Here is a 23,273-nt window from a genome sequence, read left to right as displayed (position 1 = left end):
TCTATTGCACTGTTCTGCATTTGACATTTGTGGTGATAATAGTTGCATCAAGTAAGTGTCATGTATTAAATATATTCCCTTACAAGCCCTGAAAAATAGTCTCCTATCCATCTTAAATTCCCCTTAATACAGTAGTTCCTCACTATTTTGTGTTTCAACTTTTGTGGACTCATTGTTTTTGTAAGTTTTCAAAAAATAGTAATGTAATTTATTTATCACAGATTTTTCTCTATTTCACAGGATTTGCAGTACTATATGGTATATGTATGCTGTTAAAATCATATAGGCTTATGAATTTTGAAAGTGGTTAAGAACCTTAGATGTATGTTTGAAAGTGTAAGAAAGGTTTATAAGAGTGTGGGAAAAGTTTATAAAGCCTTAAAACATATGTAAACACTAAAATAAACATAATTCACTTATCACAGGAGTGTTTTTAATGTAAACTCCACAATAAGTGAAGGACCACTATATTATCCTATTAAGGGGAAACTCTGCATACAAATTCCTGGTCTATGTCAGATAGTATTATATAACTTTAGGGTTTTTTCCCTATGATTAAAGATATCAAATTTGTGATCACTGCAGATTACTGGTTTATAGACTGAATTTTCTGAGATTTTTACTACTAATAGTAACACTTGAGCCAAAATGCCATACTTGTCATAATGAGTTGATGCATTTTATATAACAACACTGTGATAATATGGGTCATAATCACATAATCTCTATATTCTAACATGAAAGAAGCAGATACCAACTCCTCATCTCTAATAAAATGGTAAGAAAAGATCTTGGGACAGACTCATAAATAAATAAATAGCTACATCTATGAGACATCTTAGAGGAACAAACATTTTCTGGGAAAGCTTCAAAGCCCCTAATAAAGTTACCTAACATAAGAAAAATAGAAACAACAACAGAGAACACAAATAGAAATAAATATTGAAAATAACAACACACAAGTAAAATGCTTTCCAAGAGTTGCAGTCAACCAAATCCAGGGCCAGTGCTATAGAGGAAATCATAAGTCATCCACCTGAATTTACTGAAACAATAGTAGAAGCAATAAAAAGATATAATTGAGGCTATCAAGAATATCAAAATAGAAACAATCTCACAGTTTATAAAAAGAGATGACCATAATGAAGGAATTTCTCAGAAAGTCTGAAAAAGACAGATTAAAAAAAAGTGGAGCCCAAAAAATTAATAGAAACCACAAATTCCCAACATAAGAGAGAAATGCAATCCATGAAGAGGATTGAAATAGACATCAAAGAAAAATAAAACTTACATTGAAAGTTTTCAAAATCAAATTAAAAGAAGGGAAGGTAGACTATCAGTCATAGAAGACAGGAGCATAGTTATTACTCACAAAAAGAACTCCAAAAATACTAAGGGACCACAAAAAGCAATCAAACAACTGCAAGACAATGTAAAGGGAATTGAAGTTAATAAAAATGAAAGAATCAGCACAAATGGCTGATAAAATTCCTGCTCAGAGAAATAATAGCAAAAAACTTCCCAAGCATGTAGAAAGAATTTGACATCTACAGATAAGTTAAGCATATAAAATTTCAATTAGTACCAAATTAAATCTTCCCTCCAGTTCAAGCTGTCTCTTCTCTGATCCCTGATCTCCTTGCTCTGGCTTCTGTCCCCATGGAACACTGAATTGTACTTTGTCTTTATCACTGATTCCTAGCTCACTGTTTCTAAACTTTTGAGATCTCCTGGGTGATAGAATTGTCTTTAATATTCATAATAGGAATATGTTGGTCATTCCTGAGTTTATGCTAGTAAAGTGAGTTGAGGACTTTAGTTAGTCTTAGTAGAAGACTCGTCACCAGAAAAAGAAAATATGACAATTTAGAGGGTTGAAATTTTGAGCTACATATACTGGCTTCTAGGAAGTGGGGAAAGCTCAAAATATCTTTTGTACAAAACCTTAAAAAATGAATTTGATCATTTTCCTCTTTTTTGAACACTCACATGCTGGGAAAAAGGGTGCCAAAAACTGCATAATTTTTTGCTCTCAAGTCCCTTCCAAACTGCCCTATGTGCTTTCTCAAGTGGATGTTCATTGTATGTTTTATAATTGCCTCTATAATAAGCTAGTAAATATAAATGAAATGTTTCTCTGAGTTCTATGTGGTAGAATCTGGGCAGTGACAGCAACAGTTTGAAAAATCATAGCCACTAACTTTAGAGAGTGTAATTTTTATCTCACTTAGGTCACAGAGGACAGTTCATTAGGTTATAGAGGACAAATGAGTAGTTCTTAATGTATCTGTGTATTCAAAGTGGTTAGGATAGATATATAGTTACATTCTCTTAATGAATAGAGGGATTTATTCTATGGTGTTTGTAAATAGGATATCAAGTCCCCATCTTGTACAGCAATTAACCACTAGGAAGAATGTATGCAATATGTTAATTATTGAAACTGTCTTACAAATTTGGTTTGAAACTGTTTCATTGCTATTTGTTTCTCAATAAAATTAGGGAAAAATTAGTAGTTCTTGGTCAGTACACAAAAGACACATCACTAGATTACAAAGGACACATTAGCAAGGCACAAGCCAGCTGTTTCTCCAGTCCCAACCCTCAAAGACTTGTCAACAAATGCTATAGAATTCCCTCAGCCCGAAAGAGACATTTTTCTGTGTTCTACTTGCACAGAGAGGTCCCTCATATTTAGCAATGAATTTTCTTAAATTGCTAAATTCATGTTCCTTCTTTCCTGTGCATTGTGAGTAACTGCAGTAAATTATTGAATCCTAGGAATTAACTGTTTGAACCCTCAATAGAGAAGTGATTGTTAAGAAATTCAGACATGTGGGGGCTGAGGAGATGGCACAGTGGAATAAGGGCTTCCCTGGCAAGCACAAGGGCCTGAGTTCAATCCCCAGTTCCGCTAAAAAAAAAAAGAAATTCAGACATGTGGTTGCCACCTGAAGTGAGGTCAATCTTCTGGGACTTACCCATTTGTTTTTTGGAGATTGGATGGTACTTCTAGATAGATAGTACTAGAATTGAATTGTAGAAAACCTAACTGTTGTCTTTAGAAGACTATAAGATTGGTTGGTATAGAAAACAAATTTTGTGAGAATGGGGAAAAATAGTGCATTTTCCTTAAACTTGCTCATGAAAATATTGTCAACATTGCTGATGGAGTAAGGGGGCGATTAGGAAGCCATGCTTAAAATAAATATTATTTATGGAAAAATCAACCAAATAAAAACATTAACCCGTATAATGCATACATACTAGTAAAAATGTGGGAATGCCATTGTTATAGTGTTTTCTCATCTTCCTTTTTTTATTCGATCTGGCAAATTTCAACTTAGGGATGTTTTCCAAGATAGATGACTATGAAGAATAAAGAATTTGAACCAATTCAGGATATTGAGAGCTATAACTGCACAGTGATATAACTTCATGCAAGTGGACTTAAAGAACTTCTGCAGAATCATGGAACAATTATGCTTAAAGAAGAAGGAATACTTTCAGGGGGATAAGTGTTAATGTCTCTTTTATTATGATCAATTTATTTTATAAAAGGAAAATATATTACATTTTCAAAAGGAAATATTTTTATGTATCATAAATATGATCATGTCACTTGCCTTTTAAAAACTCTTTCAGGTGCCAGGGAGATAATTCAGTGATCTAAAGCACCTGGCTAGACAAGCTTTGGCCAGTGGCAGGGACTGTGGTTCAATCCCTGGCATCACGTGATGTACCGGCCCTGCCTCCAAGAGTCAGCCACCAAAAGAAAAAAGCAAAACAAAACAAAAACCCTCTTTCATAGTTATACTATTTGGAACTCAGAAAATAATATTGGTAATATGAATGCAGACAGTAAGTCCAGCCTAATGAGTTTTCAGTTGGGAACAAGGACTCTATTGGCATTTGGACTAAACATGATGTGTATTATGCTATGGCAGAGAATCTATCTTCATTATCTCCATGCACTAAAAGTGCAAGAAACTGAGGTTAAAAGTAATATAATATTTAGTATAATGGAGGAAATGCTAAATCAGATCAAAATGCTGTCTCAGGCATGGTTATTTCTGGTTGGATTTTAACCAGGATTGCAGTGAAAGTCAGAATTTAAAAATGTGAAATTTTGAAATTTCATTAGAAAGAAAATGTCTGCTTTGTTGGAAACATAGAGAGCTATGTTGCTGAAAAGATTACCATTAAAATGCATCTAAGTGCTCTGCATTTGGATAATAGCTAAAATGGATTGTGTGCATTTGAGAAGAGAGACCCCTGGGTTATTTGCATGAGAATCGTGCAGATACTCAAGAGTCATCTGCAGCAATGGCTCAAGTAGTGCTGTTTACTGTGCAAAGTGGTGAAAGATTTTTGACATTCTTAACATGGTACTTATTTTACAGGCAAGAATTGTGAAGTCGTGGAGGATTTCACCCAAATTTCAAGTGAGAACCTGGAACACAAGGAAGTGCAATCCCGAGAGGGCACTGCATAAAGCTGTAAGAGTGAAGTGAAAAGAGAAGTGGAAATGACAAGAATTTGAAGACCCCAAGAATGGAATGTCTCTTAAGTAAAGGTACATAGTGAACACAGCAAAATCATTGGAGAGGCACTGAGAACTGCAAACGGAAATGTAAATGTAGGGATGCCTAAATCCTTTAAAACTTACATATCGCCACAACTTACCCAAGATTTGGAAACTCAGCTATAGGATTTGCTTTTCTCCACTTGTGTTTGGTCTTGTTTTTATCTTATTTTTTCTCTCCACCTATTTTTCCCATTTGCAATGAGAATGATTATCCAGTGCCATTCTTTTATTTTTTGTTAGCAGTGCTTAACTTTTTTTGATTTTTCACAGAGGCACATAGCTAATAGATTGCATTTAGTCTGTGGAAATTTTGAAGCTGAATATTTTAATATGTTCTGGTTCATTTTGCATAATATGACAAGGAAAAACATTTTGGGAACCAATAACAAAAGGTTATAATTTAGATTTAAAATGTTGTTTCACAGTCTCATTTGTGCAGAAGGTAATTGATTTATGTGGCCACCTTACTCAACAGTAGTTTTATCTATTCAGGCATTGAGTAGCTCAATGAGCTTTCAGGAATTGGGGCCCGGAAAGAGTTGGGTGACCGAGAATGTGACCTGAATGGACTTATTTATTCTTAAGCTCCTACTTTCTCTCTGTCTACTTCCTGGCTCACATGAGATGAACAACTCTACTATGTCATGCTGTTCTGCAATCTTGATAGTGCCTTTTAGTCAACCCAACATAGATTGATATCAATATCAGAATAACGTTTCCTACTTTAAGTTGTGGGTGTCATAAAAAAAAACATACATAACTAGACTATTTGTTAAATTAAGGGAAAAATGAAAGAGTCACTATTATTTAAAAAATAATGACATTTTTGTGGCAATAACTTTTTTTTATTTTTTAAAGAGAGTACTAACTGCAATTAAAACAGAAAAAAATACAAGTGATACAGAATTTCACTTAATGAAATAATATAAATTTCATGGTATTTATTGTACTACATAGTGTTGTCTTCCAACCAGTTATTCATATTACCATATATATGCATGTAAAATTTGAAGAAAGATGAAAGGAATGAGTAATAAATTGAGAAGAGAAAAATTACAGACAATTGAAAAAGAAAGACAAAATGTATCTGTTCCTTTCTATAGTCCAGAAGAAATATACAGTACAGATGTCCAAACAATCCTTCTTATATACATAAGTAAAACTTTTCATCACTCCCTTTTCTCTCCTCCTTAATTCAACAACTCTTTCCCTCTTTCCTTTTCAATAAATTCATTCCATTTTCCCCTTATCTATTGCACATTTAAGATTAAAATTTTCTCTTTCTGGTTCTCACACTAAGGAGACAATATGATTTTTGCACATGCGGGTCTATTTTACTTAAGAGTAAGTTCCCTAGTTACATCTATTTACTTACCAAGGACTCAAATTTCTACTGTTTTATAGCTGAATAATACTCCACTGTGTAAAACTACCATATCTTCTTTATCCATTCTTGAGTTGATCAGCATCTGGATTGTTTCCACGACTTAGCTATGACAAACTGCACTGCAATAAACATGGGAGGAAAAATATGTGGTGTGAGGTTTTCAGTTCTTTTGGAAAATTTCCTTGGAGGGGAATAGCTGGCTTGAGTGGGATATCGAGTTCTAGCTTTTAAAGTAATCTGCTACAGGACATTTTAATACAGTACATGTAAACTTCTTTAAAATAGACTAAAAATAGACTAAAGGACACAAAACATGCTGAAATAAATACAAAATAATTGAAATAATATATTGAATCCTATTAGAGCATCATGGTATTACACTATAAACCAACAAGTAAAGAAAGCTACCAGGGAGATAACTTAGTGGAATAAGCACTTGCCTGACAAGTTCATGGTCCTGAGTTCAATCACTGGTACCCCAAAAATTCATATGAAGACCAAAACCTATCTACAATAAAACCACTGCTTGATAGCATCTGCCTCACTTGGCATTGAATAATTTCTTTGGGGCCAAGGAGATGGCTCAGTAGAATAAGCACTGGCTTGGTAAGTGCAGGGTGCTGAGTTCAATCCCTGGTACCACAAAAAAAGAAAGTTCAGGAGCTATAGAAATTGCATGATAGATATGGATTGTATGTAGAAATTAAATAAAATACATTTTAAAAGTCATGGTTTATTGAAGGAATTAAAATAGTTCCAGAATCAAATGACAGGGGTAGCACAAAATATCAAAGCCATGGACACAGCAAAAGAAGTTCTAATGGAGAAATTTGTCACTGTGAATTGTCAAATTAAGAAAAATAAAGCTATTCAAGTAAGTAAACTAATGATGCATCTTGAAGTAATAGAAGAACAAGAGAAATTCAATTAAAAATATGTGGAAATAAGGAGATTTAAAAGGTTGGAGTAAAAATTGAGACGGCAATGACTAAAAATGACACCAACACAAAATAAATACACCAGAATTGGAACTCAGAAAGAATAAACAATATTGATAATGCTGAGCCAAACTTACCAAATAAAGAAAAAAGACTCATAGTAACAATTGAAAATGAAAAGTGAAGCACACCACCTAAATCCAGCAGATTATATGAAACTACTTCAAAACCTATATTTCAATAAATTGAAGGTTAAAAGTTATGGATAAGTTACAGGAAAGGCACGTATGAATTACCAAAACTGAACCAAGAAATAAAAAACACCAATAATACACCTACAATGAATAATAATAATAGACAGTGATAAAAAAAAGAAGAAAGTATGAAAAACGCAGTCTTTTCTGAATTCATCAGTAAAATTTACCAGAACTTGAGGGAAGATCTAAGAGCAATACTCTTCAAAAAATGTTTTTAAGATTGTAAAGGAAGTAATATTATCAGTCACATCTTTAATTGAAACAAACATTAACATGGCACCAAAATGGAAAAGACTAAACATGAAAAAGACTACAAGTCAAATTTCTTAGTGAACAATGCAAAAATTCTGAAAATGATACTTGCAAAAAATGAAACAAATAGTTTAAAAAAACTTATAACTACATCAGATTCATGTTTGCAATGGAAGGATAGTTCATCATATGTATATCAATAAATATAATACAATGCACAAGCAAAAACAATAAATATATGATTTTTTTATGGTGTCATCATCGAATAGAACTGTGTGGGAGGTAGCCACAGGAGGCAATCACAGAGAAGGAACATGCAAATAGGCCCACTAAGAAGTGGGGAATTTTTCTTTTCTTTTTTCTTCTTTTGCTTTTTTCCTGTTAATTTCTCTTTTTATCTAATCCTATCAATTTACCTTAACTACTTAAAAGAATGCTTTTTCTCACTTTTATCTGCTAATCTTTCATAAGTTTAGTTTTAAAGTTTTATTCATTTGATTTCCTGGTTTCCTATCCCCTCTGTCTTTACAATATATATTAAGCTTTATTAAGTTTTATGTATTCAGTGAACTCTGATATCACTGTTGGATTCTTTCATTTTGTTAGTGAAGGTACAACTGTTGCATTTAGTAGATGTTTCAGTGTGTCAGTACTTGATTTGTCTCTATGTTCAAAGTATAATTACAGCATTCTTTTTTATATATAAGGGTGGTATATTACTGTTTCTTAAGTTATATTAAGACAATAGAATGCTTCAGAAACACTTAATTCCCCTAAAGGTGATCCATTAGGTATAGATGGGGTGAAATTCAAAACTTCACAATTTAGTTGTATAAACAAGAAAAGGAAATAATTAATAAGATATTCTGTGAGCTCACTGAAGATATAACTAAAGAGACAATAAACTTAAAATCAAAGAATCAATGCATTTACAGAAGACATGAATGAAAGCTTGTTGATCTAAAAAGATGTAATGACCTATTTATCAAATACTTGGACTCCATAAAAATATACTCCATAAATTGAAGAGACTAAAAATTCCATTAAAATATAGAAAATAGAAGTGATTAACATGAGGGCACAATGTCAGAAATGGAAGGGAGGGATGATGACGTTGACCACATATAGACAAACCTTAAAACTCATAATGATATAAAAATCTAAGAATGATTTAAATTAATGAACAATTAGAAGACAAAAACACAGCATAAAAAAACATACAGAAAACAAAGCAGAAAACATTACAAACATAAAGATAGAATTAAGAAAAAAGATATGTGTCACATATGGAGTCCCAGTAAGCCATGATGCATAAATACTTCTCAAGGATTCATCATAGTCAAAATCTCAAGGAAAGAAACTTAAGGCCTGCTAGAGAAAAACAAGAAATTACTTCTAAATGTAAATCCATTAAAACTATGCCATACTTTTCAACCGTACCTGAAATAACAAGAGAGTATAAAGTATTTCAAATACTATAAAACACACTTTCAAACAAGATCAATATATATCTTTCTAAATTGATACATAAATAAGTTATTTTCATGACATATTAAGGAATTCATGATCACACCATCAACATGGCAAAAGTTTTCCAATTCTATCCAAAAAATTCATTAAAGTCACCGATGTCAAAGTTCTAATGCAAACAGTATACCAGACTAAGGGAATAATAAAGGAGGGAATAGAAAGAGAAGAAGTAACAGAAAAATAGTGTAATTGTATGATTTAATAGTATAATGTAAATAACTTACATTAATATCTCAATGTAATTATTTCACAATTTCTTAATTAATGACAGAGATAAGCACAAAAATTAAAATACATGCACGCATGCACGCACACACACACACACACACACACACACACACACAAATCAGGAACTACAAACTTCAAGATAAAATGTTGACTTTATGAATTTAATGGTTGTTCCCCATTCATAAGTAGTCTGTTTGAATCTTTAGTACAAAATTTGCATCCATGCAACATAAGCACTCCATACTTTTCTCGTTCAATTACTCTAACACTTCAGCAGAATCATAATCAAGTGGTTTTTCAAGTCTTATTTTTTCTAGGGCAATATTTAGCTTGGAATTTTGAAAAAACTGTGCTTTTCCATTTCTAAATTATTTATTTTTGCTTAAGATCTCTGTTTCTACTCTAATCCACATCCACTACTTCTGGCATGTTGTGGTATGTGTCTAGAAGTGCACCCAAAGCCTAACCCAGTAGTAATGACAACAGTGACAGTATTAGTAACACCTAAGGTAGTCATGCAGTTTTGTCTGGAGGTGGCTGAATCTAGAGTATGTGACTAATGCAATGCTGGGATTAAGGGTGCTGGGATAAAGGGTGGGTACTTGCTGGATCAGTCTGCTGATTGAACTGGCACTGCCCTAATCCAGGTAGAATGAATACAATATAAGGGACAGAAGGAGACTTTTCTCACTCACTCTTGTTGCTTCCACTGTCTTCTGCTGCCATGAATGGGTGCCCCTCTGCCATGTGACACCCTTCCTTGGAGCCAGAAGGTTATGGACTGAAACCTTGACAAACTGTGAACTAAAAATAAATCAATAATATTCTGTACAGAAAAAAAATATTTAATCCAAGAAGACATTCATAGACTAAAAATCAAAAGTTAAAAAACAATATCTCATGCAACAGGAGCCATACAATAAGTAGAGTCATGTATCTGGTTTTCAAAGGGTTCTTCTAACAAACCTGGTCAGAAAAAGATTAAAAAGAGCACTACTTTCTTTTCCAGGGAAAAACTCAACATGAAGAGTAAACAATTAAAAACACATATACACCAAACACCAATGCAAAAAACATTATCACAAAATCCTATTGGATATAAAAAAAATCATATAAACATCAACATAATCACAGTGCAGGACCTCAATGCCACACTTTCAAAAGTAGTCAAATCAATGAGATAACATTTCAATAAACAAATATCAGAGTTGAATCAAAACTTCAATAAAGTGGACCTAATAGATATCTATACAGACGTCTACTCCATAGCAAAAGAACATACGTTCTTCTCAGCAGCACATGGATCATTTTCCAAAACAGACTATATACAAGCCCACAAAACATGTTTAAGTAAATGCAAATGAATTTTAGTGACTCAATGCAAATAATAACATCACATCAAAACACAATGAAACTAGAAAAGAATGTCAAAAGAAACTACAAAAATATGAAAATACATAGGAATTAAACAATGCAGTTTTGAATAATCAATGGACTACTGAAGCAACCAAGGAAAAATTAGTTTCTACAAACAAGTATTAATACATGTAGTCAAATCTGTCACAAACATGAAAGAACTCATTACAGTAAATTTATGTTTCTTAATAAATTCAGACATTCAATGGACTGACTGACCCCATATTAACCTGATTATTCACCTGAAGTTCCTATGAAAATGGAGAATAATATGAACTGGGAGCTAGCCAAGGAAACAAGTCATAAAGATAATAGCAGTATGTAATGAATTTGAGAACAAAAAATACAAAAAACTAATGAATCAAAGAACAGCAATAGCATGAAGCAAGACAAATAACATAGGACTTCCTGGAATAAGTAAGAAAACTGGGCAGAGCAAAAAGTCTCTTCAAAGAAATAATAGCAGAAGATTTCTCAAATATGTATAAAATTTTTGACATAAAAATAAAGGAAGCATTGTTTCTAAAGTTTTGCATTTTGACATTTTTGAAAACATATGAAACTATAAAACAATAAGAATAAATGTAAAAATATTAAAATACTATAAGAATGTAAATTAATTCACATATAGCATCATATTTAAGTGCAACCTTATCGTCTTATATTTATTTTTGCATTATCTTAGAGAAATTTCTGCAGATACCAAAGACAGCCTTGAATAGTAGAGAGGGTGGTACAGAATGAAGATGGAGTGATAGAATTTACTTAGCTGAGTGACTTCTAAGCTGTGCATTGCCTGATTAATATAACATATAGTTACTAAAATATTTTACAGAAATGAGGTGCTTTGAAATAGATAGAGAATTTCTTTACTTTTTTCAATAAAAAAGAGGAAAAAAGCCCAAATAAATGAAGCACATAGAACTCCAAATATCCAGGTATACAGTAATCAAGATTCCAGAAATGCAGAAAATGAACAAAATATGAAATTCAGATAGAGGAAAGAAATGTAGTTATATAGGAAAGCCCATCAGAATCACAGTGGACTTGTCAACACAAACCCTCAAATCAAGGAGAGCTTGGAGTGAGGTTCTTCAACCCCTAAAGTGAAATAAACTTCAACCCAGATTGATGTACCCCACAAAATTATCTTTCAAAAAAGTTGAGAAATAAGATACTTCCATGATAGAGAATAACTAAAGAAATTTATGAGCACCAAAACAGATCTATAGAATGCTCTGAAGAACATATTAAAAAGAGATAACAAAACTACAAATACATGAACACCAATAGAATGAAATTGCAAGGCAGAGCAAGCAATGAAACAGAGGAGAAAGTCAGGGAACAAAAAACAGGAGCCAACATTAAGAAGAAATATCCATACATATCACTTAGAACCATCAACGTAAATGGTCTCAACTCACCAATCAAAGAAACAGACTGAAAGAATGTATCAAGAAGCAAGATTCTGCAATATGCTGCATTTGAGGAATACATTTATCACAAAAGGAAATCAACAGACAAAGAGTCAAATAGTGGGAAACAATTATCCATGCCTTAGGAACACAGAACAGAGCAGGGATAGCAAATTCTATTTGCATACAATGTAAATTTTAAGCCAAAAGTGATTAAAAGGGAAAAAAGGTCACTGCACACTTGTTAATAGAAAACATTAAGAAGAACAAATAGCAATCATACATATTTATGCAACAAATGGCTCCACCCAGCTACATAAAACAAATATTAATAGACAAGAAAACACAAATATGCAAGGTAATAAAGTAATGAAGTTTCCAGAAACTTAGAATATGAACAAAACATTAAGTGCATCTATAGGAAAGAAATGTATAACTCATGAAGGAAAAATGCACCAGAATCACAGCTGACTTGCCAGCACAAATCCTTAAATCCCCAAGGACACACAATGGGTACTTTAGGGCTTGAATACAGTTTCAGGGTGGACCTTAGAACCCCACTCTTACAAATAGATAGATGAAGTAGACCAAAGTAAAAAAGAAATATTAGAATTCAACCAACCCAGTGAACAAATAGACTTTATTTATTCAGTGAACAAGTATGTACTCTACAGAGTATTCCATTATATAACATCAGAAAACACACTCTTCTCAGGTGCATGTGAGATGTTCACCAAAATAGACCACATACAAGCCCACAGAACTTGCTTCAGTAGATATAAAAAGATTGATATTACCCAGTGCCATTATTATTTATTATACAGGAATGAAATTGGAAATCAACAGCAAAAAAAAAAAACCAGCATAAATACCTAGAAATTAAGTAAATCTCATGAACAAGCAGGGAGTCACAGAAGAATCTGAAGAAGATACTTAAACAGTATCAACATTTAACTGATAATTCTCGTGTAACATACTAAAGTTCGAGACAGTGAAAGCAGTCATAAGAGGGAAATATATGTCAGTGAATTTTCATATCAGAAAAATACAAGAAGCTTAAATAAAGAAACTAATGCTGAATCTCAAACATATACAAAAAGAAAGCTAGTACTAGGGAGCAAATTATAAAGATAAGAGCAACTAAAACCAAAGCTAGTACTAGGAAGAAAATTATAAAGATAAGAGCAGAAATCAATGCAACTGAGACTAAGAAAATAGTAAAAAGAATCAGTGAATCACAGTTGCTTCTTTAAAACACTAAGAAAAATTGAAAAACTTTAGTCAATCATAAAAAAGAGGAAGTAAATGTCTCAAATGCATGCAATTTGGAATAAAATAAGTGAAATCACAACAACTTCAGTGGAAATCCAGAAAATCAAAAATACGTACTCTGTGAAACTTTATTTTAAAAAGATATACAGCACAGAAAAAAATTGGAAAGGTTGCTAGCCACGTATGAACTATAAAACATGAATCACAAAAACATAAAAATTGCAAATGACCTTGTATCAGTCAACAAAACTGAAAATGTAATTGAAAACTTACTAACAAAGAAAATGCCATTTCTTTATTTAACTGTATACCCTTTTTTTGCTAAGTTCCATTATTTGAATATTAGAAGTGTGTAAACTCAGCAAAATATTCTAAAAGAGTCCAGTATCCCATAATAGCATTGGGTCTTCTGCTTGATTGGCAATGTCAGAAATTGTTGACCTGAGTCCCCTACAGCTCAACATAACAGCATGGTGTTACTTCTCATATTTCGTTTTTATACTTTTCTGCTGGATGGTTAAGACCAAGGTAAAGCAGGACCTATGCAACAAGAGTTGTAGCTTTTGGATCTGATAAGGTCAGTGAAATCCCCTCAGGATTTATCCTGAGATCCTGTACCTCAGATTGTAGAACCTTTGTCAGTGTCAGCCATGTGGATGAGTAACGGCCCTTGCTTGGCCAATGTGCTCTCTGTGAAAGCCTGAGAGAATGTTTTCTCTCCATGTGACTCTCCTTAGGCACACTCTACATCATCGATCACTTTCCTCTTTGGACCAATAATCTCCTTGATCAGAAAATTTGGGACACTACTGAGTTACATACCATTACAGTACAAGTTCACATATGTCATGAGTCTTAATTGACTTTGAAGGCTAGGGACAAAATGTTGACTTTCCTTGCAGCCCTCCTTTTTCTCTAATTTTGGTCTGCAAACTTAGGTTGTTAACCATCCAGAAGACAAGCTTATTGTTATTGCCATACAACTTAGGCTGCTAAGCTTAACCTCACTATCTGTCTGCATATCAAACATTTTAGGCATAATATAGAAGAGGTATTTTTCATCAAGTATTGATATGTTGAACTTTATGTCCCTACAGAATAACTTAAAACATTTAAAAATTATAATATATTTTAAAAATAGGCATAGAGAATTATATATTTCTTATGTTTACACATAAGTCCAAAAATCTCACCATATACAACCTTGAGGCAGGACAGTCCCACAATATTCCATTTCCTGTCTCGTGCTTTCATTCACCACCCCCTTATTCTTGAACAACCATCTACCAGAGAGACATCATAGCAGCAACTGTCATGTCCTGACAAGCAGCCCATATTCACAAGACCAGAATGACAGGCACTTCAAGCATGAAACTACTATTACAAATTACCATATGCAGTGCAGTAGCTTAGTTCATAGGTATTAGTATATATAGTTAGTCAGGGTGAGAATCTTCCAAATTAAATGCTAGATTAAAAAATCTTCTGAAGATTCTCAGGATCATTGCCTTGCCCATCTTCTACATATAACTGTATGGCTTGACTTTTTCATGTTTCCTAGCTCTTCTCCTTTCCATCTCTTGATAAGTTAGTCCCTGAGATCCTACTTTCCTTTTCTTTGTATTATACCTTTATATTTGTATTTATTCCTTTGAGTTCTTCTATTAGGGAGACTGTACAATATTTGCACATGTGAGTCTGGTTTATTGCACTTATGAGTATATGATCAAGTGGCATCCACTTCAATATAAAAGCTTCAAGTTTATCATTCTTAATAGCTGAATAATACAACATTCTGTAAAAATACCACAACTTTTTCAACCATTCATCAGGTGATGGGCATCTTGGTTATTTCAAAGATTTGACTATTACAAATTGTGCTGCTATACACATAGGCACACATACATTATTGTAATATGATGTTTTCAGATCCTCTGGGAAAATTCCCAGATGAGGAATAGCTGGTTTAAATGGGACTTCTAGTCCAAGTTTTCTCAGGAGTCTCCATACTGATTTCCATAATGGTTGCACCAGTCTACATTCCCACCAGCAGTGGAGAGAGATTCCTTTTTCCCCACAGCTTCTCCAACATGTGTTGTTGGGTGATTTCTTTTTGATAACCATAGTTTCAGGGGTGAGATGATATACAATGTTGCTTTAATTTGCGTTTTGTGAATGGCTCTCGAGGTGGAGCATTTTTTCCTATATTTATTCCCTTCCTTAATTTCTTCCTCTGAGAAGTATGTGTTCATCTCAGACGCCCATTTCTGGATTTGGTCTTTAAATTTGGGGGCCATAGTGTTTTTTAGTTCTTTATAAATTCTAGACAGCAGACCTTTGTCTGAGTACTTATTTGTCATGATTTTGTCTAAATTTGTGGTTGCCTTTTCACTTTGTTGGTAATTTCTTTCGACCTGAAAAAACTTCTAAGTAAGAGCAGATCCAAGTTGTTAATACTTTCAGCTGTTTCCCGTGAGCTTTGATTTCTGTCCATGAACTCTTTGCCTACCCCTATGTCTTTAAGAGGTCCTCCCACTTTCTCTTCCAGGAGATTTAGTGTCCCTGCTTTAATGTTTAGATCTTTAATCCATTTTGACTTTAGTTTAGTGCATGGTGATAGACTTGGGTCAAGTTTGAGTTTTGGGCATGTAGAGAGCCAGTTTTTCCCGCACGATGTGTTAAAGGGCTATCTTTCTTCCAGTGAGTATGTTTGACCCCTTTGTCAAAGATAAGGTTACTGAGTGTGTTCATAGGGGCTTCAACGTCTTCTAATCTATTCCTTTGATCCTCTGGTCTATTTTGTTGCCAGTACCATACTGATTTTATCACAGTAGCCTTGTAGTATAATTTCAAGTCAGGAATTATAATGTCTCCTGCCTCATCTCTTTGTCCAGAATTGCCTTTGCTATTCTAGGTTTTTTCTGGTTCCAGATAAATTTTAGGAATGATTTCTCAACCTCTGTGAGGTATGTTGGTGGTAGTTTGATAGGGATTGCGTTAAATCCATACAGCAATTTTGGGAGTATGGGCATCTTCACAATGTTGGTTCTTCCTATCCAAGAGCATGGAATATCTTTCTGTTTTCTGAAAAACTCTAAGATCTCTTTTTCCAGAGTACCATAATTTTCCTTGAAAAGTTCTTTGACTTCTTTAGTTCAATTAATTCCAAGGAATTTCATTTTCCTTGATGCTATTGTAAAAGGTATTGTTTCTATAATTTCCCTCTCAGTGTGTTTGTTGTCTGTGTAGAGGAATGCTATTGACTTTTGGGTATTGACTTTATAACCTGCTATGCTACTGAATTTCTGTATTAATTCTAGTAGCTTCTTGGTGGAGTTTTCTGGGTCTTCCAAGTAAAGTATCATGTCATCCGCAAATAAAGATAATTTAACTTATTCTTTGTCTATTCTTATTCCTTTTATTTCTTTCTCTTTTGTAATGTCTGTAACCAATGATTCCAGCACTGAATTGAATAGGAGTGGTGATAGAGGACACCCTTGTCTTTTACCAGATCTAAGAGTAAAAGATTTCAGTTTTTCCCCATTTAGGATTATGTTAGCTGTTGGGTTTTCATAAATGGCTTTTAGCAGATTGAAGTAGAGGCCATCTATTCCAATTTTCTGTAGAACTTTGAACATGAATGAGTGTTGGACTTTCTCAAAAGACTTTACAACATCAATGGAGATGATCACGTGTTTTTTAGTTTTCGCTTTATTGAAAAACTGCATTACTTTTATAGATATTTGGGTACTGAACCCTCCTTGCTTCCCTGGGATGAGTCCTACTTGGTCAAGTTTTATGATCTTCTTGATTATATGCTGTATTCTATTTGCGAGTATTTTATTGAGGATTTTGGTATCTATGTTCAATACAGAGATTGGCCTTTAGTTCTCTTTCTTTGTTGCATCTTTCCCTGGTGTTGGTGTCAGTATAATATTTGCTTCCAGGAATGATTTTGGGAGCATTGCTTCCTAATCAATTTCATGGAAGAGTTTGAGGAGTATAGGGACTACATCTTCTGTAAATGTCTTGTACAGTTCAGCTGTGAATCAATCCGGACCTGGACTTTTCTATGCTGGTAGGTTTTTAATTACATCTCGTATTTCATTGGCTGTTATTAGGCTATTGAGAGTGGTTATATCTTGTCGATTCATTTGTAATAATTTGTACCTTTCTAGGAATCTGTCCATTTCTTCCGTGTCTTCTATTCTGTGAGAGTAAAGATTCTCAAAGTAGCTATTGCTAATCTTCTGAATGTCCACGGAGTCTGTGGTAATTACACCCTTTTCATTCCCTGTTGCTTGTATTTGAATTTTTTCTTTCCTCTGTTTGAAGAGGTTAGCTAGGGGCTTATCAATTTTATTTAATCTTTCAAAGAACCATCTTTTTGCTTTTTTTAATTTTTTGAATTGTTTTCTTTGCCTCAATTGAATGAATTTCTGCTCTAATCTTTATGATTTCCCCCTGTGTTTGGGCTCTGGTTTTGGTTTGCTCTTCTTTTTCTAGTTGTTGAATGTGTAGCATTAGGGTATTTGTTCCCGTTCTGTTTTCCTAATGTGTGAGTTCACAGCTATGAATTTTCCTCTGAAAGCTGATTTCATCGTATCCCATAAATTATGATAAGTTCTGTTTGAATTTTCATTGAATTGTAAATATTGTTGAATTTCTTGTTTCATTTCATCTGTGACCCATTGGTTGCTGAATAGGGTGTCATTTAATTTCAATGTATTTAAAGTTTTTTTTCTGGTTTCTTTTGTCATTTACTTCCAGTTTCATTGCACTGTGGTCAGATAACGTGCATGCGATAATTTCTGCTTTCTCGCATATACTTAAGCATGACTTATGGACCAGTATGTGGTCTATTTTAGAAAATGACCCATGTGCAGCTGAGAAAAATGTTTATTCAGCTGTGTTTGGGTTGCACACCTTGTACATTTCCACCAAGTCCATTTTTTTTCAAGCTGTAGTTCACTTCTGTTATTTCTTTGCTAAGTTATTGTCTGGTTGACTTATCTTTTGATGATAGGGGAAGTTAAGGTCTCCTCTTAAAATTGTGTTGTACGATATTAGATTTTTCATGTCCATTAAGATTTGATTTATATAGTTTGGTGCTCCCGTGTTTGATATATACATGTTTATGAGTGTTAACTCTTCCTCTTGAATTTTTCCGCTAGCCAGTATATAGTTTCCTTCTTTATTTCGCTTGATCATTGTTGGTTTGAAGTTGAGATTGTCTGAGAATAGGATTGCTACCCCTGCTTTTTTTCTGAGGTGCTGGGCCATGTATTATTGTGTTCCATCCTTTGACTTTCAGCCTATGAATGTCTTGATGAGTTAAATGTGTTTCTTGTATACAGCATGTTGTGGGATTTTTTTCCTAATCTTCTGTGTCATTCTATTTCTCTTAATTGGTGAATTGAGTGCATTTACATTGATGGTTCGTATTGACAAGTATTGACTTATGGTTGACATGTTATTTACCTGTTGTCATTTACTCCTTTTTTCTCGTGGGTTTAATTGCTTACCCTATTTTGTTGGTTGCTTCTGATCTCATTCGTGGAATTCTGATCATTTTGTTCCCTCTCTAGAACATCTTTCAATAGCCTGTGTAGAGTTCACTTTGTCATCACGGAATTCTTTAGCTGTTCTTTGTCATGAAAGTATTTCACTTCTTCATTAAACTTGAGAGTCTTTCAGGGTATAATAGTTTGGGTTGGAATTTGTTTACATGAAGGACTTGAAGTACTCTGCTCCATGCTCTTCTTGCCTTCATGGGTTGTGAAGAGAAGTTGGCTGTAATTCTGATGGGTTTTCCTTTGAATGTGATCTGCTTATTTTCTCTAGCAGCTTGCAGTAGATTATTCTTGTGCTGAATTTCTGGGTTCTTGTCTATTATATGTCTCATTGTGTTTTTCATTGGATTGAGGTTACTTGGCATTCTGTATGTTTCAGTTACCTGAATGTCCTTTTGTTTCCTCATATTTGGGAAGTTTTCTGCTATTACTTCTGCCCATATTTTTTTAATGTCATTTGTATTGACTCCTTTTTTTCTCATTGATGTCTATTAGTCTCACATTTTCATCTTTGCATCATCTTGCTGGTTATGGATTATTCTTTCCCACATCCTCCTTGTTTTTAAAAGATCCTTTCTTACCTTTTCACTAGCTGCACCAGCATGTTCAAGATCTGATACTCTGTCTTCACTTTCACTTAAATGGTTTTGGAAGCTTGTGATTGGGATTTTATTTTCCACTCTATCTCTTTGACTTTGCTTCATGCAATCTATTTCTTTCCTGTATTTCTCATTCAAGAAATCCTTCTTTTTTCTAATCTACTCTATTTTTTTTAATCAATGTCTTCTTTAGAAGCAGTTATAAATTCTTTTACTGCAGTGTTTTTTTCAGATTGGGTTTCCTCCCTATGTTTCTGTAGTTGCTTCTTTACTTCAGATGCTATGAGTTCTGAGAATTTTTTTTTATTTCAGAAAATAATTGTGCTCTGAATTCCTCTATAACTTTCTGCTGTTGCTTATTTACTGTTGATGCTAATAATTCATGCATTTGAGCAGAGCTAGTGTCCTCTGCACTTGTTCTGGGTGGGCATTTGGTTTCCTCCATATGTTTCTGCATTTGATTCTTTATTGCAGATGTTATTAACTCAGGGATTTCTTTTTTATTTGCAATCTGAGTTCCTCTATACATTTCTTCAGCTGTTTCTTTATTTCAGAAGCCATTGATTCATTGCTTTCAGCTGTGTGATTCCCAATTTGTTCTGTCTTAGTGGCCTCTGCACTTGTTATGTGTGGGCTTGGGTTCTGAGGCTGCATTTTTTTCCTTCTTGTTATTTTGTGTAACACTGTCTTTTGACCTTTGTTGTAGATCTTTGCTGTAGTTATAACCCTGGCATGTACTAACGTTTAGGTGCAGATCTTAAAGTTTGGATTTATGCAGCTGTGCATGGTTTGGGTCTGGCTGTGGTGCTCAGCTCCTTCCTGCTGCTGCCCTTTTGGGTGAACCTGTTGTGCCCCTCTGGAAAGATTTTCTGCTCCTGGACTAGCTGGGTAGTTCTATCCTCTACACTTTCTGCAGGGACTGCAGCTGCAGGGTTACACCCCAGGCCTGTATGCCAGGCTTGAGCTGAGCCTGGAGGGGACAAGTTGGAGTAGTGGGGAGAAGCTGCTCTCCCACACATTCATTGTGTCTGGGCTAGGACTGGGTCTGGGGGATCCCGGAAAACAGCAGAAATTCCTACTCGGGTGGCGGGGTGGTGGAGGTGCTGCAGAGTGATGGGTGGCATCCCAAGTAGGTTGTAACAGGGTCTCACCCACGCTGCTCCTGGCCTGGAACCATTAGTAGGTGTCGAGGGTGCAGGTTAGGCGGAAGCTCTCCCACACACTCACCAGACCTGGGCTAGGACTGGTTCTGGGAGTTACAGAATGCGGCAGATAGTCCTACTCGACGGGAGGAGTGGGAGAGGTGCTGCAGAGTGGTGTGGGTTGTCCCAAGGAGGTGGAAGAGTGTCTCACCCACGTTGCGCCTGGGCTGGGACCATGAAAATTCCCTTTCTTCATGGATTTGCTGTTCAACCATACAAGAAATTTAGAAAAAATCTTATGAAATTACTTGTCAAACTCTTTTATGAAATTGAAAAGGAAAGCATACACATAAAGTCATGTATGAAGCAAGTATTACCCTCATACTGAAACTAGAGAAGGACCCAACCAGAAAAAGGAACTATAGACAAATCTTCCCAAAAATCACCAATAATATTTTGGCTAAGAGAATGCAACAAATCATCATCAAGAAAATTTTACAACATGAGTAAGTTATATTCATTACAGCACTAATTCAACATATGCAAATCAATAAATGTAACACAATATATTAATAGAACCAAGGATGAAATACATATGATCATCTCAATAAAATCCCAAAACACACTTGAAAAAGTCTAATATCCTTTCATGATAAAAAGACGTACAGAAAATTAGAAGAAATGGTCTGTCTTAATTTATAAAAAGCATCTATGACAAACCACAAGCCAAATTCACACTGAATGGGCAATTGAAAGTTTTGACTCTAAAATAAGGAACAAGACAAATACATCCACTACCACCACTTCTATTCAAAACAGTTAGGATATCAGTATGCAGTATGCAGTTTACTTAATGTTTTAGCTAGAAAATCTAGATGAGAATGAAATAAAATAAATAATGATAGAAAAGAAAAAAGTTAAAATATCTTTACTTGTAGATAACATGATGGTTTGTATGGAAGACTCCAAAACCTCCACCAAAAGAATTCTACAGTTCATACTTGAATTCAGTAGCATAACTGGATCCAAAGTCAACACTAATAAATCTATAGCATTTCCACAAACAAATAGCAAATACTAAGAAGGAAGTTAAGGAAAGTACATCTTTCACAGTAGCATCAAACAAGTGAAATGTTTATGAATATATCTAAACATTAAAGTAAAATACATACACATTGTAAATTATAGTACTGTAAAACAGGAGTTCACGTATGCTATCAAAAAAATGTGAAGAACACTTGACATAATGTTTGCCTTTTTATAACTGGAGGCCATTGCAGCTAAGCCAGAGCTGACTGAAGAGCAGAAACTGGAAATACAGGAAGATTTTGATCTCTTTCATGCAGATGGGACTGGCACCATCAATGTAAAGGAACTAATGGTGGCAATGAGAACACTGAGCTCTGAGCCCAAGAGAGAAGTCAAGACAATGATAAATGTAATTGATGATGAGGGGACAGGCAAAATCAAATTCAGTAACTTTCTGACTGTGATGACTCAGAAAATGTCAGAGAAAGATACCAAGGAAGAAATCCTGAAAGCTTTCAAGTTCTTTGATGACAATGAAACCGGGACAATATCATTCAGAAATCAGAATCACATGGCCAAGGAGCTCGGAGAGAACCAGACTGATGAGGAGCTACAGGAGATGATTGATAAGGTTAACAAGCAGGAGTTCTTATGCATTATGAAAAAGACCAGCTTCTATTGAGACCCTTGTGGTACCTCCTGCTTCAAGCACATGTGACTAGATTAGTGCCCGCTGTCCTGTGAAATCTGGCTCCACATTTCCCTGTAGAACTTCAGCCATAGCCTTGAATCTGATTTGAACTTCTGGAAGTGTCTTTTGACATTAAAGTTATTTGTGAAATGAAAAAAAAAATAGTGAAGATATCCCTTGGTCTTGGGTCAGAAGATCCAACCTAGTGAAAATGGTCATACTCTCCAAATTTTTTTATAGATTTAACAAAATTTCAATCAAAATACCATTAGCATGCCTCACAGAAATAGAGGAAATATTCCTAAAGTTCACTTTAATCCTAAAGAGACCAAAAATAGCAAAAGAAATTTTAGACAGCAAAGGCACTACAGGGGCATCAAAATCCCCAATCTGATATTATACTTCAAAACTACTGTCTTTATAACAGCATTGTACGGTGAGACAAATAGCTCAACAGATTAAAGCACTTTCAAACAGACACAGTGGCCGGGGTTAGAACCCCCAGCCTACCATGCAGGCCCTGCCCCTGGGGGGCACTGAGATGGCAATTGAGACTGGGTGTGGTGGGGCTCCCTTGTAATACCAGCCCTTGGGAGGCTGTAAACAGTCAGATCATTATGAGTCTGATCTAGTAGTGAGACATGAACATCCTGTAGATCCTTCCCTAAAAAAAAATAAGTAAATAAATAAATAACAGCATCTTATTGGCAAAAGCAAAACAAAACTAATACAAAATAAAAGAACCCTCCCCCATAAAGCTGACCTGAGTAAAAGTGAACAGATCAGAATGTTCAAAACAACTTCAAGCACAATCCACAACTTTTTTTTTTTTTTTTTTTTTTGGTTCTGAGGATTGAACTCAGAACCTTGCACTTGCCAGGCAGGCACTTATTCTACTGAGCCATTTTCCCAGCCTCAGCCACCTTATCTTTGAGAAAGGAGTTAAACACCTTCAC

At 34.5% G+C, this 23,273-nt stretch overlaps 1 pseudogene; it reads left to right on the top strand.

The window, feature by feature from the left end:
• Window positions 1–6,771: 6,771 nt before the first annotated feature.
• Window positions 6,772–22,308, top strand: LOC101568124 (annotated as a pseudogene).
• The last annotated feature ends 965 nt before the right edge of the window (window positions 22,309–23,273 follow it).

This window comes from Octodon degus, unplaced genomic scaffold (genome assembly GCF_000260255.1).
Source record: "Octodon degus isolate 3935 unplaced genomic scaffold, OctDeg1.0 scaffold00201, whole genome shotgun sequence".
Classification (NCBI taxonomy): domain Eukaryota; kingdom Metazoa; phylum Chordata; class Mammalia; order Rodentia; family Octodontidae; genus Octodon; species Octodon degus.
Note: the sequence above shows the minus strand (reverse complement) of the source record. Positions and strands in the feature narration are given on the sequence as shown.